Source organism: Oryctolagus cuniculus, chromosome X (genome assembly GCF_051225735.1).
Source record: "Oryctolagus cuniculus isolate XC-2025 breed Fujian yellow rabbit chromosome X, ASM5122573v1, whole genome shotgun sequence".
Classification (NCBI taxonomy): Eukaryota; Metazoa; Chordata; class Mammalia; order Lagomorpha; family Leporidae; genus Oryctolagus; species Oryctolagus cuniculus.
The window spans coordinates 70591148-70608222 of record NC_142888.1 but is presented as its reverse complement, the minus strand read 5'-3'; the positions used below and the strand labels follow the sequence as shown (position 1 = coordinate 70608222).

The 17075-nt window shown below is 38.0% G+C and overlaps 1 protein-coding gene across 6 annotated transcripts in view; it reads left to right on the top strand.

Moving 5' to 3' along the window:
* Positions 1-17075, top strand: part of GPR174 (G protein-coupled receptor 174) — a 38116-nt gene that overhangs the window by 5469 nt on the left and 15572 nt on the right. For 3 of the 6 annotated variants that reach the window (XM_070067074.2, XM_089323882.1, XM_070067073.2), the window contains 2 exons: positions 5562-5698; positions 9601-9697. The gene's annotated coding sequence lies outside the window, so the exon portion shown is untranslated. The remainder of the gene's footprint in view (positions 1-5561; positions 5699-9600; positions 9698-17075) is intronic. The other 3 variants (XM_051827367.3, XM_089323883.1, XM_002720136.6) reach the window with 1 other exon arrangement.

The following is a 17075-nucleotide window of genomic DNA, read 5'->3' as shown; positions in this document are numbered from 1 at the left end:
ACCTGGCACAGTAATACCTTTCCCTCTGAAACGCTAAGGCCTCCAAAAGATGATCAGGATTGAAGAGAAAAATCTACCTAGCTGAAGCAGAGTGTGAGATAACTAAAGTAGATTAACTGGAGAAAGAAGATTTGAGGCCTAAGTGGGTAATCATATATTGGAGCTTCACTACTCAGCTTTGCCCCAGCCACCTTGCTGAAAGGTTGCTTTGGTCATGGAGGATAGAGTAAACTTCCCTCAGTTTGCTACCATGAAATTTGATTAAGTAAAACGCTATAAGGACACTTTGCAATTTGCAGATAGAAAGGGGCTGTTTTTCAGAATACGGAGTATGACCTGGATCATATCTGACACAGAATTACTTGTTAATAACCATCTTGGTTCTAAGTTATAGTTGTAAGAATTGCACATTGAGATATGTCACCTGTATGTTTGGATTTTTTCCTAGAGGAGAAATCGCTTGGGAAATTTAAAACTGTCTGACCTCTGGGAATTAAATCTGAAAAATTTCTGTGACATGGTCCAAAAGGGAAAAGATATTAAGGTTGATTAGGCTGGGTTATGCATTACTGCCTGTCTGGGACTTGGGCCAAACATATATGGCCAGAGTAAAATCCCAGGCTAACCAAATACCAGGAGAACATTGGCATGATGGTTAATCATAATGGCTCCTCACTAGATGCTGTGGGATCTCCATTATGTGGATTGCTTTGCCGCCTTTTCCCTCACCCTTCACAATTACTTGAGAATGTTTTGGACAAATTTAAAGTTAGAATCAATGATGAACCATCCTGATGTACCCCCCCAAAGAGTATATGATGTTGTTTTGAAAATTTTCAGTCTAATCTGGTAACATTGGCATGACTTAACTCACTTGTCATATTGGGCCAAATAATATGAAGCACTTCTAAGAAGCAGTGATCACCTCATTATCTTTTTCTTAAATTTAAACACACTAATTATAAAATTTGTTTTGTTTTTATGTCTAAAAATTTGTTTTCAATGTAAGATTTTAATTTCATAGAGCCCTTTGGTGGATTTGGAATTATGTTTAGGTTTAAAATATATATTTTATTACGTAACTAAGATTTGGTTTGCTCGGTCTCACACCTTAGCATGCTGACTTCATTTTATTCATGGAGAATTCCAATCTCTTGGCTTTGCTCTATTCCCACAGCTCTAAGAATTCATTGAGGTTTCTATAGCAAAGGAAAAATATTCATAAATTTATGAAGGTATATTTGGGTTTCTCAGAGAAACCTCACATCCTCAAAGCAGGGTCAAAGTCTCATAATGATTTAAAGATTCAGGTCATTTCTGAGCAATAGAATTTATGCCTATTTTAAATTAAGTATCTTCCTAGTACTAACTCCAGAAAAAGCTATTAAATATCTAAATAGTTACTGTGAATCTTGGTAATAGCAGGCTTTTGGAGACTATCTACTACTGGTTCTAACTTTGATTTTGAGGAGCTCAATCATCAAAAATAATGGTTATTATTTATCATACACTTAAATGTACTAATCACTGGAAAAGATCCTTACATTTTGACAGCAGCTCTATTTTTTTCTTTTCACAGATGAGGAAACTGATGTTAAAAAAAAAATTAAGTAACTTGCCCAAAGTTGTACAATGGCCTCGGTTAAGTTTTCCTTTTTTATAAATCACTTTAGTAAAGCATTATTGACATAAAATGTTCATAAATAATATATACAACTTAAAAAGATTGCATAAAAGGATAAACCTCGAAAGCCATCACCATAATCTATGGCCATAAATCTCTATCTTCGTTGAGTTTCAAATCCAGTTATGCTGGTTGCCAAAGCTCTTTCCTTTATGCATTGCTGTTTCTTTATGATTAAGCCACAACTCATTATCTTTTCCTTATCTCTATTAGGAAGAGTCAAGTTGTACCAATTTCAAAATTAACATTTTTAAACTAGATTTAGGCCAGTTGAATAAGCAAATGTGGAGCATATAAAATAGAGAATAAAATGAATAGAATGGGTAGTACAAAAAGCATAAATAAAGCATTTTTAAAGATTTATTTATGTATTTGAAAGGCAGAGTTACAGAAAGGCAGAGGCAGAAAGAGAGAGATCTTCTATCTGCTGGTTCCTTCCCCAAATGCATGCAATGGTTAGAGCTAGGTCGATCAGAAGCCAAGATCCAGGAGCTTCTTCTGGGTCTTCCACGTAGGTGCAGGGGCCCAAGGACTTGGACAATCTTCCACTGCATTCTCAGGCCATAGCACAGAGCTGGATGGGAAGTGGAGCAGCCAGGACTTGAACCGGCGCCCATATGGGATGCTGGCACTGCAGACAGAGGCTTTACCCTCTATTTTAATTCTCTTCAATAAATCTTTGTGATGTGTTTAGTATTTTTCCAGTGTAGTCTGAGCAACAATAGCAGTCCTTTCCCTCACAGAGCTTATTTACATGGGGAGAATAAGCCGGCCCATATTATATCTGTCTATACAGAACAGATTTATTTTATTTATTTTTTTTATTATTTTTTTTGACAGGCAGAGTGGACAGTGAGAGAGAGAAAGAGAGAGAAAGGTCTACCTTTTGCCGTTGGTTCACCCTCCAATGGCCGGCGCACCGCGCTGATCCAATGGCAGGAGCCAGGTACTTATCCTGGTCTCCCATGGGGTGCAGGGCCCAAGGACTTGGGCCATCCTCCACTGCACTCCCTGGCCACAGCAGAGAGCTGGCCTGGAAGAGGGGCAACCGGGACAGAATCCGGCGCCCCGACCAGGACTAGAACCCGGTGTGCCGGCACCGCAAGGCAGAGGATTAGCCTAGTGAGCTGCGGTGCCGGCCTATGCAGAACAGATTTAGCAAGAAGATATGTAAGTTTATGACATGTTCCACCTTAAACAGTCACCACCTTTTCTATACTTATGCTGTTGGATGTAAGAAGGAACCCATCTTAGAGCTTTTGAAAAATGTTAAGATTTCTTATCCCTAGCCTAATCTGTGACACATTAAAGTTTGAGAGCAAAGGTCCTGAATTGCAGATATAGGGCTCTGTCAAAGATTAAGACAAAATATGTGGTTTTAAAATGAGAGTTAAGCAAACGGCTAAGGAGAAAAAAAACCTATGCATAAAGTCTTTCTTAAACAACTCTGGGGAAATAAATTTCTTTTTATGTATTCTTGTTTGGTGGCCTCCTAATGCCCTGTGTGTTAGCTATAGGATATTAGAACTGTAGAGAAAAGCATCTGGTCCTTGAAACATAAAATCAAAGTTATGTGCTAACCATCAAAAGAGGGTTAGAACTATTTTTATATTTGCAAGTAAGCTTTTTCCATAAGACCACAGACTTGAAGTAATGGTATGTATGTTCCAGGTTCAGAGCACAATCTATGGCTATATTATAGACAGAATAACTAGAATCTAACTTATATTGCTGTGCTTGGTGATTCAGTGTGATAACCATCTAATCCAGCAAGATTTAGAACTCTGAGTTTAAAAAAATAAAACATAAGAAAAAGGTGTTAGATCACTCTGTCTCCTGATAATGTTGATTATTCCCCACCACGTTTTCCTACTCTCTACAGCTTCACTCCCCTATGTTTATGATTCTTACATAAGAGGAAATAAAAAAAGAGCCTTGGGGCATCCATTCCTGAGCCCTGTTCTAAATCACACTTTTAGCACAAAGTTGAGCTTCAGGTCATGCTCCTTTGGAATTTAGAGATATGAACCTGAATCAGGCACCAAGCTTCCTCATTTTTCAGTTGCTTTATGTGTGAAAACAATGTGATTAAAGGCACTTTTTCCTCAAGGGCATGGATCATCATACTAATGGTGGACAGGTACTTTGTAATCCTTTGGTCAGACCTCTTCTGTATAATTTGCAAATGCTATATGCTGTTGGATTGAAATCACACTGAAAATTGAGTTGTGCCTGCCTTTCTCCTGAGAGATTCCCTTCAGTACATGACAGCACTATCACTGGTCAAGCTTGCAGTTCAAGATGCTTATGAGGAGTAGTTATAGTTATAAGGTCTGCATTCGAATAAGTGAGAAAGAGAAGCATGAGTGTTACAGATCAGTGAAATCATTGCTTTCAGAAATGTCATATGAGATAATCCAACCACTCAGCCTACTGCAAGTTTGTGCACTGAATATAAGACAACTAGACAACTTTCTGTATAAACTGACATTTAACCTACTCAATTTAGCAATCAATTTAGTACATCTCTTTTTTTGTCTATTTTGTCACTGATGCCATCCTACCAGTTGTTGAAGGTGGAGACCACGCCTCCTTTATTTTCATCTCTTACGGTATCTAGCATGGTGATTTGATTTACCACAAGGTATTGCCCACCACTCCATTGGTTTGTATCAGCTTAATAGTTTAGCAAACTATCCTGGCAGCAGGAAAGGGGATAGAGAAGAAAATCAACATATTCTTCTATTTTAGTTGCTTTATTCCTTCCGTCTTGCATGCAGGTGGAAATGGGTCAATTTGCTGTAGATAATATGTGCTTATCTGTGTTTCTCTATTTGGGGGAGGTGGAAATATGTGATATAAAGGACTAAGTGGGCTGGTGCTATGGTGCAGTTGGGTTAAGCTTCTGCCTGTGGTGCTGGAATCCTATTTGGGCGCCGGTCTGCTGCTCTTCTGATCCAGCTCTCTGCTTATGGCCTGGGGGAGCAGTGGGAGATGTCCCAAGTGCTCAGGCCCCTGTATCCACGTGGGAGACCTGGAGGAAACTATTGGCTCCTGGCATTGAAATGGCATAGCTCCGGCCCTTGCAGCCATTTGGGGAGTGAACCAGCAGATGGAAGACCTCTCTCTTTGTCTTTCCCTCTCTCTGTCTGTAACTCTTAAAAAAAAAAAAGAAAAAAGAAAAAAAGAGCTAGGTGGTGACTTATTCTGAAAAAAGTAAAAAATGGTAGTTTCCATGCCATTGCAGAAAGAATCAAAAGTGACATTTTTCCAGTGATTTGCACACTGGTGTCTGATTTAGAAATTTGACAGCACTTAAGAGAAAAATCTCATATTCAAATGACTTATATATATATATATGTGTGTGTATATATATATATATATATATATGGTAAAGAGAAGAATTCACACACACATGAGGGAACTGTAGTTGGGAGAATGAGTGATAAAGATAAAGGAATACAAAGCTTTTGAATTAAATGCTGATTCTAGTCCTGGCTCTGTCCTCAACTTCTTATGTAATTCAGGATGCAATCTCTTAATTTTTCTGGGTCTCAGTTACACTGTAACAACTCAAGAACCGATAGAGATTAATGGCAGATTAACAAAGACTTAATAAAGATCAATGATGTCTAATCTTTATTTAAAATGCTTGATCATCTCTTCCAGAAGATGAGAAATTACTATAAGATTCACTGAATCATTATCCTTGTCACCATTATGTTTATCAGTGAAAACACCACACTGCCCAGATGGTCAATACATATGTGCTGATTCAACTTGTTGAAATGTTCCATGTGTAGGCAGCTGAAAAAGCTCCAATGTATCATATAAGGAATTCAAGCTGTCTACAACCTGTCCCCTGCTCTCCTTCTAGGTGCTGTGTCCTTTTATGCCTGAATCTGCAATGGTTACCATGATTGAGTTAAAGAAGGCTGCTTAAGGAAGTGCTTGCATGCTCCCTATGACGGTCCTGGATAATATTTTCTAGTTCTGTGTCATTAATGTGTTAATGTAAGTCCACTTATCTAATCTCACTGGTTTTGTGCTTAAAAGTAGACACTAATCCTAAGGGATGTTTTGATAGGGAGCAGTCCACAATAGGAACGCGTTTGTGCCAACTAGGAAAGATGGTTGAAGACCATGGATCTTGGATTGGACATGGAATCAAGGCAGTTACGATGGTGGTATGACTCTTGGTCAAGCCTGAAGTAATAAAACACTGGAACAAAAGATGTAGGATTTCTTCATATAGTTTTCAATTTTTTTCAGGAAATTAGGCCTATGTGCTAAATCAAACTTTCTATGAGACTTAGAATGTCGCAACTCAAAGTCTAATTTCTTTACATTACATTAGGCCTATGTGCTAAATCAAACTTTCTATGAGACTTAGAATGTCGCAACTCAAAGTCTAATTTCTTTACATTACAGAATGAGGAAATGAAAGACTGAGGCACAGAGATAGAAGGGACATTCACATGGTCACACTCTTATTTAGTGATAAGATCAAGACCAGACATGAGGAGTCTTGTATTTCTGACTAGTGTTATTTTCCATATATCCTGTCTTCTCTTGGTCTAAGTGATCTGTCTTAGAAGTTCAAAGAGTTAGAAGTAAAACAGAGCAATTTTAATTTATAAAGATGTTCTAGAAAAATATTGATGAAGTGACCCCTGCAGACTAGAATCCAATTTTGGTACATTGCCTAATTTCTGCCCATTAAATATAATAAATGAAATTATAAAAACTAAAAACTGCTTAAAAATATTCAACAATTCATTGGACTCTGCTTCTAGCCAGCTAGATTTGTGGGATATTCATGATTAATCTATGACCTTGCTCAGCCACTGAACTCTGTCCCTGTGGACTATTACTTCAGTTTGTCCCCATATTTCTTCCTCACTCAGGTGGTGCTTGGGCAGTTATGGTTCTACTTCCACATACAACAAACCACCACCCAGGATTATAAATTTGTCAGTTTATAGTTTCCTACCTGGGCTTTCTTTTCTAGCTTACATGGAAAACTGATTTGGATTCTGGGGCTCTGGGAATACCCTTTAGGTACTCATTCTCTTCTCAGATGTTTCTCTCTCTTTGTTACCCTCTTTCAAAGACAGAATAATTTTTTAAACAAAACCTTACTCTTATCATAATTTTTCTCCCTTAGTTCTTTTGAAATATTTATTGAGAAATTCTTATGTCTAGAACCCTACCTATTAAGTATCAGGGGCAATATGAAATGAATATTTGTTTAGCACCTATTGTATTCCAAACCCTGTCTTACTGGACTTTACTTGAGATATTTCACATAATCTTAACATTGTACTCCAAGATAATTTCTTTGCATTTCTTTTTTACGATTTTATTTATTTGAGAGGTAGAATTACAGACAGAGAGAGGGAGAGCCAGAGAGAAATATCTTCCAGATATCTTCCAGATATCAGCAGAGCTGGGCTGATCTGAAGCCAGCAGCCAGGAGCCAGGAGCCAGGAGCCAGGAGCTTCAGATGGGTCTTCCACACGTGTGCAGGGGCCCAAGGACTTGGGCCATTTTCTACTGCTTTCCCAGGGCACAGCAGAGAACTGGATCAGAAGAGGAGCAGCCAGGACAGGAACCAGTATCCATATAGGATGCCGGTTCCACAGCCAGAGGCTTAGCCCACTACACCACAGCGTCAGCCCAGCAAAAGTTGTTACTTTTTAAAGATTTATTTATGGAACCAGCATTGTGGTGTAGCAGGTTAAGCCACTACCTGCAGCACCAGTATCCCATTTGGGCGCTGATTTCAATCTCATCTGCTTTACTTCTGATCCAGCTCTCTGTTAACGCACCTGGGAAAGCAATGGAGGAGAGCCCAAGTGCTTCGATCAAAGATACCCCCCTCACACTGCCACCCGGTAACTCTGCCTTTCAAATAAATAAATAAGTGAGTAAACAAATAAATCTGTATTGAATTTTAGATTTATTTTAGTTTTTGAAAGGGAGAGAGAGAGAGAGAGTTTGGTTCACTCCCCAAATGGCTATAAGGACCAGGCCAAAGTTAGGAGCCAGGAGCTTCTGCTTTTTCTGGATCTCCCATGTGGGTTCAGCAGCCCAAGCTCTTGGGCCATCTTCTGCTGCTTTCCCAGGCACGTTAGTACGTAGCTGGATTGGAAGTGGAGCAGCTAGGACTCCAACTAGCATCCACATGATATGCTGGTGGTGCAGGCAGTAGCTTAACCTGCTGTGCCACAATACCAGCCCCTTAGTAGTCGATATCTATTTTATTCAGTTTACAAGAGGTTGTAACTGGCAGGATCAGGTGGAGGAGGCAGGAATAAGGGAAAGAGGGAATGAAATTGAATCAACTGTTTCAAGGTCTGCAACTGGAGGTGGCATTTGAACTCAAGTCTCTTTCCCAGCTCCCAATACACGCTGATTTAGATTCTGGGCTCTGGGAATGCCTTTTAGGTACTCTTACCCTTGTCAAATGTTTCTCTCACTTTGTTACCCTTTTTGAAAAACAAAATTACTTTAAAAGAACTTTAGTCTATTGTATCCTCATAACTACTTTTTCTACTCAAGTCTACATAAGAAACATCTTGTTAAAGGGATGAACTTGAAGCAAATTTGTGTAGGTGGTAGGTTGCCTTCATTCTTATCTTTGCTGCGCTATACTCTCCTTTTTAGAATCCTTTGTCAACACTTAAAATGTAATCTGGCTGTTCAGGTAATCTTATTCTATATCACGCTAAAAGCTACTCTCTTTGTTCCTTTACTTCCCTCCTTCTTTCAGAAAAAAAGTATCTGTTTTTGTATTTTCATGTTTTTAAAAAGGAAAGTGAGTTTTATATTTGCCAGTACACTTCCCCAAATGCCTTCAATAGCCTTGGATTGGCCAAGACAAAGCCAGGGGCCTGGGACACCCATCTGGGTGTCCCAAGTCTGTGAACTCTGCGTCTCCAACATATGTGACAGGCACCTGCAGGACTGAGTCACCACCTGCTTCGTCTCAGGATGTGCAAGCAGGGTGGATAGAAGCAGATTCTTGGAGACTTGAATCAGGTACTCAGAAAGGGAATGCAAGTGTCCTGGGCAGTGACTTAACTGCTGTGCCAAATGTTTGTCCTTGTCCATTCCACTTCCTAAAGTGAAACAGGGCTCATCTGATTTATTGATTATAATTAATGGGCTGATGTGTGGCCCTTCCTTGCAGGATTTTCACTTAATTAGGAAGTTACTGGAGACTCAATTTCTTAAAAACTGTATCTATAATAGGACATTTCATGCAAGGTGGTAAGTCAGAGCAAAAGATCATTGAGCAAAGCAGAGCAGAGAGAAGTGGGGTGTGATTTTTAGTGCCCCTAAATCATTCTACGTAGGAAGTCATACACCAGCATCGCAAAGGTACATGTAAGGCAGTTTTGTGTAGAAATCGATCATTCTCCCAGCACCCCTTGTCCTGATAATCAATGGTCTGCTAGTTCTCCCTTCATGTGTATTTACTAATTTCTGAAACAAACAGTTGTCATGAGAACTCCTTAGAAAAGGCCTCTGACTGACTGAGCAAAGACAGCTTCTACTCTTCAACTCTGTTGTGAGTTTGACTAGAGGCTGTGGGATTTTTCTAGGATAGCTCATCATAGTTAAGATCTCCTTGTGACCTAGGAGTGACTTGTGAACACTGCTACTGACATTCCTACCTTGTCTCGCCCTTCCCAAAGGCTGCCAGGTCAAAAAGAGATGTCAGATAGTAAAGGGATTCCCACTCATTCGACTTTGCTACCACCGACAGCTAAGTGTAACTGCCTTCATACTCTCCTCTGCCATAGTAATCCATTTCTAGTGTCTCAGCGTCTATTTGCTAAAATTTTCTAGCCCTCTGTGAGCATCTTCTCGGGGTTACACTTGATCACTGCCTTTCTATATTCTTTCAGGTATGAATGAATGAATGCAGCCAGATTCCCTACTGCTTCCTCAGGAGACTACACTGTTCTGATTAAGGAGTTCCACCAGAACTGGAGAAAACAGCAGGTACTCAACTATGATCTTGACTTATTTTTTTGTATGATTCCTAAAAGAATGTTCTTGTATTCTATGGGCACTGGACAGGTAATAAGAAATCCTCACTAGCCACCTGCTACACATTTGCTGGTATAATTGGTAGATCACCAGGTAATGACCAGATTCTGGCAGTTCAGATATGTGATCTTACAGAATGCAAAAGGCTGCAGTTTCTATAGTATTTGGTGAAATGCTCCATTCTTTTTAACAGTGCTCTGTTAAGTTATGCTGGAGTCTTGTGCAAAATAAGTCATGTTGATCCTGTATTTATTTATAATTTTGATATTGTGTTCATTATGGATATTTGCATTCATTTTGAATTTTTTGGAAGAAAATTGCATTGAAATATTTATCTTTATTATTGTGGGTTTTTTGTTTTTTTGCAGTTCCTTAAATTTTTGGTTCAAGGAGATTATCTCACCAAGCTTTGCCTAGTTCTGCTCCTGCTTTTCAAAGGGCTGTTTGACCTATTACTTAGGGTTCAAAAGGAAAACTAAGAAACCAGGATACCTAGCCTTTGTTCCCATTTTGTCTATGTACAGTTTACATAGATGCTTTTGATGTTAAACTTTTAAGATTATCTCATTTTATTCTATTTCACACAACACATATTGGTGGTTCTACATATATGTAATAAAATAATGTGTGTGTATGCATGTGTATGCCTGTGTGTGTGGAGAGAAGTGGGATGCCATTTACCTACAAGAAAAATTGTTGTTGCTATAGGTGAATCATGTGAATGTTAGACAGATGGGTAGATATCATGTTAGGGATCTATTTGGAAGGCAGCAATTTCTGAGTGTTATTTTTGGCTCCTTTGTATGTTCAAATAGCAGCCTAGACATCTAATCATTGCAATGGGATGGGCCTGATTATTAAGACTAGTTTTAAAAATTGTGAATAAAATGACTGCACAGAGCTTAAACATGGGAGAGAAAGATTGTATCCATAGTCCCTAACCAGGAAGTCAGGGCGCTACTAATACAAATCTATTAGAGCACATATCCTCTACATGTGAACGTAATGTATGGATTATGAGCATCCTGAAACTACTCCTTTCTTTCTATTTGCTTCCTCATAAAAGGACAAAGAGACTCTGCTCAAGACAACTTGAGCCTTCCCCCAATGTAATCATAATAAATACAGTTAAAAGCTATATGAGATGGAATAAAAAATCAGGCATCTGTCCAAAAGTTTTATGTTTATAATACTCATATGTGAGAGTACTTTATAAAAGTTCATGGAAAAGTAGAATTAACATGCAATTTTATTTTTTCACAAAAGTAATTTTAAACCCATGCATAGCTTTTAATAACATGTATTTTCTATAAATTTTTTGTAAACTTATATACTTGGATTTCAACATATTTTACACCAAAACTAGCATATTTTAAAATCCCATTTTCCATAATTTTTCCTTGTATTAGTTACTCATGATAGGTAGAGGTGCCTTCACAGCCAGTGGCACACTTCTATTGTCGAAAGTAATCATTGGTTGACTCAAATGCAGTACTCTGGTGTTAGAGGTTTTAACTGATGAACATGCTGGTTCAAATTCACTGGGGGAAATTCAAGTGGGATTTTGTTTTTTAATATCCATGAGATGGATAACCTTGAAGAAAAAGGGAGAGCAACACCCAACTACTACTACTAGCAAGCAAACCCAAGCCAAACAAACAAAAGCCAACAAAATCTTTTATTAATATATGTGTAACTACATCTATGTAAATTACTTAAACTATTTCCTCCTGGAGACATTAGCCAGCATTTGTTTTGTGATCATAGTATTTGCGTATGCATACAGTTATTTTATATTATTTAAAATGCTAAGAATTCATTTATTTTATTAAATATATTCATATAGATCTCACTATAAAACCTTGGATATATTAGCTCACTACGTACTCACAGAGATACATGCTATTATCATTTCACCTATAATATGGGATAATTGAGTCATGGAAATGTTTGAATAACTTATTCAAAGTCACATAGCTAAAAATGGACAGAGCCAAGATTTGAATCTTGAAAGACTAGTTCCAGAGTCTAGGCTCTTACTCTGTAACAGTGATGCCTGGTTGTTTCTAAAATATGGGTATGTGTGAATGGGAGGGGGGAAGAAAACTGTGAAGAAAAAAAATCTAGACTTAATTTCCAGTAGATAAAGGGGAGAAATTATTGCAAAGGTGACCTTTGTGAGCTCCAAATGCTTTTCAGTGGTCAATATCAATGATTTAAACAATTGAACTAAATTACTGATTTTGGGGTTTTTTTTTTTTCCATGTCTGTAGGAAATCAGGATTGATTTTTTTTTTTTTTTTGGTTTTTGAATCTTGAATAGTTTTATATGCCATACTATAAAGATTATGCAAAATTGGATAATTGAAAAGAGTTGTTAAAAAACATGCAGGGACTCTTGTGTTGTCCATTTAACAGATGTTGTCTGAAGATCTACAAACATGCAGGATGGTTTGCGTTGTTCATTTAGCGGATAGTTTCTAAAGATCTACTAATGGACGTTTAGTAAAGGTCCATTCCAAGTGTGGGAGACACAAATATGAATAAGGCAGAGCCCTTACTCTCAAAGAGTTTACAATGTATAGGTTGTACAGACAACTACACTATTAGGCAGGATGAATATTATCAGACTATAATAGTGATAAGCAACATGATATGGGGATTCAAAGAAATGAATGCTAATTCCAATTTGAATAATTAAAGGAAGCAGAAGGGAGATCATCAAAATTCTCCTTTTAATCTTTTTCTGTCTATCAAAGGTAAATGTGGTGGGCTAGGACATAAAGACATTTAAGCTGGGATTAAAGATGGAGACATCAAGGTATATGCTGTGTGCTAGGACAGACTGACACAGTAAAAGCCTATACAGAACATCTGTAAGGGTATAATAAGAGGTCAGGATAGAAAGGCAGCCTAGGGCTTTAAATATTTGATTGTTTAGGTCACTGCAATGCGGACACTTGAAGGGTTTTCACAACTGCATGGGATGCTTCAATCTTTGATAAAGACAAATGCAGAAATATTTCAGTCTAAAATAAGAAAGTGATGCTATTTAACACAATAAAAAGGAAGTAAGGATATTGCTTATATCAAAATGTTTTAAGCAGAGATAAAATATGAATGCTTGTTCCTCCTTCTGAAATATTGTTTAGTGCTACTGATATTATAGAGGAAAGGTACAAAAAGTGCATTTTTCAGTAGGGATTCCTATTTTGTTTGTTTACTCATATTAAGTATACAATGATACTCTGTATTTTGAATTAACCTAGAAAAAAACCTCATAGTCTTTCAGTAAGAACATCTGCAAAAGATTGAGAAGAAAAGCTTTTTCTGAGCTTTGGAGATACTTTTTGATTGAAACTACAGACTTTAAGAAAAATAGCAGCCAATATATTTTTGTTTTTAAAGCCAAGGAATAATAACACATAACATTAATCTATTGCTTCTTCCTTCCTTAGATCCCAATCGTAAGTGTATTATTTTTCACTAAGTAAAATAAGGCGTACTCAAAAATCAAATATTTCAAATAATGACACTCACTGAAAATTTATTTAGTGATATAAAATTATGCAATGACAAAAGTATATACAATTCAAGTGAAATATTGCATATGAATTAAGCTCCATAGGCTGACCTGATACTAGTCTAGACTTGGGATGGATTCTGTGATCCTTCATAACACTTTATCCCTATCCTAGAAGACAGAAAAATTCCCTGGTCTTTAGGAATGTGGTACCTGAAAGATTATTGTGGGGAGAATGCAAGTCATATAAAATGAGACAGTCTGATATAATTTTTACCACTCCTTTGTGTGTGTGTGTGTGTGTGTATGATGCCATCTCACACGAACGTGACAAAAACCCTGATGAAGTATTGTGATTTCATGTGATGCTTGATGTTTCATACTTGGAGAATCCTTATTTCAAATTTGAGGTATAGTGACCTCCAAGCAAATTGGTTATTAACTGGGTTCTTGGATCATGGATAAAACAGAGTAACCACAAAAGTTTTTTAAGTTAATCCAGGATTTTCCACATCTCACTCTTGTGCCCTCTTTTGGAGATGGCTTCAAAGCAATGGACAACCACTTCTCTAAAACTTTGCAGTTATAATTCTGTTGTTAAATGTGGCGGTTTACACAGGAAGAAGAGGTTGAGTGGGAGATTCACTAGCCATGATGTACAATCTTCTCTGTTTCCACCTGAGTTGGGGGAAGGGGAGGGGCAGATACCAGAGTTGCCATGGTGGGTGGAAGATTAGTTAAGCAGGCCATCCATATTCATTTTAATGACACCTCTGTGTCAGGAACTAGCAAGACATTTTTAAGAACCAAGAGTTGCCAAGACTGTTCGCTCCTACTGATCAGAAAGGTTATGCTGTTGGAAGAGGTGTAGGAACGCAATACTGGATCCTGACATATAATCTGTGCTCAAGGATTTTAGAGGCTTATTTTCCGAAGTGAGAGACAAAGCAAACTCTAGATAAATTTTGCCTAAATGATGGAATCCACTCTCAAAGCAAAAAAAAAAAAAAAATGGTAGAGAATCAAGACATTATCTATTAGAATCCTGTTCAGTTGGAGCACTGGGGGTGGGGTTGGGGTGCTTCAAACATCAAAAAAAAAAAAGACAGATGCAGCAAAAGACAAAACTTAATGAGAAACTTATATTCAAATATCTGAGGTAGCAATGTTCAGTGTCTTGTATCTCTCTGCCATACCTTCCTGAAACTCTAATTCAAGGAAAGGATGTCATTTAAAATGTAAGGATAAAATTTTCATATTTTAGATTAATCCCCTAGCTCTTTTGATGCCAAGTGTTCCATGGGCTTTTTCTAATTATTAAAAACTAAATGATTTATTTTCTTCACTTATATTTCAATATTTAATATGTTACACTTTAAATCATTTACCATGAGGATTCTTTCTGAAGTTTTTGAGAACCTCTGTGCCTCCTTAGGAGATTATGTACTGCCCTTTTACTTTTTTTTTTTTTTTTTTTGACAGGCAGAGTGGACAGTGAGAGAGAGAGACAGAGAGAAAGGTCTTCCTTTTTGCCTTTGGTTCACCCTCCAATGGCCGCCGCGGCCGGTGCGCTGCGGCCGGCGCACCGCGCTGATCCTAAGGCAGGAGCCAGGTGCTTCTCCTGGTCTCCCATGGGGTGCAGGGCCCAAGTACTTGGGCCATCCTCCACTGCACTCCCTGGCCACAGCAGAGAGCTGGCCTGGAAGAGGGGCAACTAGGACAGAATCCGGCGCCCCGACTGGGACTAGAACCCCATGTGCTGGCGCCGCAAGGCGGAGGATTAGCCTAGTGAACCACGGCGCCGGCCTCCCTTTTACTTTTTAAAAAAAAAAAAATATTATAGGTTTTAAAAACTGGGGTATGGAGAAAATGACCCTAAAATATAAGTAAAACTCAGGTGACTGTAGAGGAAAAAGACCATTAAGCACAAGGACCAGAAAGAGTTGATATGTAATTGAGCTGAAAGACAAGAATGAAAAAAACTCTTGGATCTGCTTACACATGCTTAAGAAACTTCTAATTTTGTATGGGATTCTGACATTCCCGGGGAAAGTTTGCTTGTATCTTTACATGTGGGTGTCTAAGATTCTCTCCCTAATCTTTTCACATAGGTCAAACAGTTTATCTTATAAAAGAAATGAGAGAAAGAGAGGGAGAGAGAGAATCTGTCCCAGCCAGCAAGAAATAATTTTTTTTAATTTTTTTTTCTCTTAAAGGAAGGTCTTTTGGTTTCTTAAAATCACACCACCTTAAGTAGCCACATACACACAAAATCACAGCCAGCCCTGGGATGAGGCCCTGGGGACTGCTTTTATTTTCCACTCCACCCTTGTTCTTTTTACCAGACAACATAAGGCTGGTTTACTTCTCCACTTTCACAGGCTATTAATCCTGTGAAGCAGTGGATAGGGCCCACTTTCAAAGAGAAATCTGCAAGAGAAGGACCAAAAAAAGTGAAAAGTGCCAGAAGGATCTGATTATCTTGGACCTTAGTTTATTTTATGTCAGCTTGGAAGCTTATAACTTTCCTTTAAAAAATCCCTCTTCTTGTCCAAATGCTCGTGTCTGGTCTGAGACACAAGGTGAGCATTCAGAAAAGCTGAGGGGATCCCCACAGCCAAGTCAGCACTAAGAATAAGAAATGCATGCAGTTTTCCCACTGTAACATAACTTGTGGGCTTCTCATCACTTTTACAAAGTAAAAATATTTGAAATTTAATACGTAAAATGGAGCACTGTAAAATGGTACCCTGTCTTCTAAAAACAGAGTTGGGCTAAACACACCCAGATTGGTAAAAACAGGAGATACTGATTGCTAGATATTTGACTACATGTAATTCTAAACTGTCTGCTCAGTGATTTATAGTATCCATTCAAAAGTGATTTAATACTTTCACTAGTGTTTAACCATGTGTAACTAAAGAACATTTGAGATCCACTATGAATCACAAGTTAAACAATAGACAACAACATAGAGCTTTGTTCTAATTCTTCACAAAGTATCACATAGGAGAAACAAAGGGATCTTTCCATTATATTGCCACTCTGAGATCTCCAGCAAACATAGTTGAATCTAATTGAGTTCCTGCTGCATGTAAAGTAACTGGACAATTTGGAGGTACAGAATTATAAAAGTCACCAAAATACTATCTTGGCTGGTAAGGAGCTCACAATTTTGTGGGATGGATAAGAAAGAAGCATATTTTGGATACAAAATCCTATGGGAGTTCACTGGTATGATCACAACCAAGCAAAGGATAAAGAAAACCTTTATAAAGAAGTTTTAATTTTTTGATAGTGGTCGGAGAGGTTAGGCAGGATTTCAACAGGAAAAGATGGAATAGAGCGATTTAAGCTTAGAGGAAATCAAGAAAACAGGCAATGGAGATGAGAAAGCTCAGCGAATGCCTAGGAGAACTCTAGTTTGGCTGTGGATGGAATTTACGGTGTTGTCATTAGTCTTTCAAGGAATATTCTTAGATTTAAAGGTTCTCAGATTTGGTCCTTTGTGAAGCTTGTTAAAATGTAAGTCCCTTGGCTCTATCCTTGGCATAATTTAGGTTCAGATCATCTGGGAATAAACATTTTTCACAAGCACTTGAGTTAGCCCAAAGATCATATGCTGAGAGACCTGCATAAGAAAAAAGGAAAGCATAAAAATAGACATCCATAAATCAGGTGCCTAAGTGAAAGACCCTGGGGAATGGAAGCTATGTAAAAACCACCTAATATTTTTTATGGATCGTAGGGGCAAGAAAGTGGATAGTGGCTACATACCCATTAAATCTCAGTATGGCTTTTGTATAG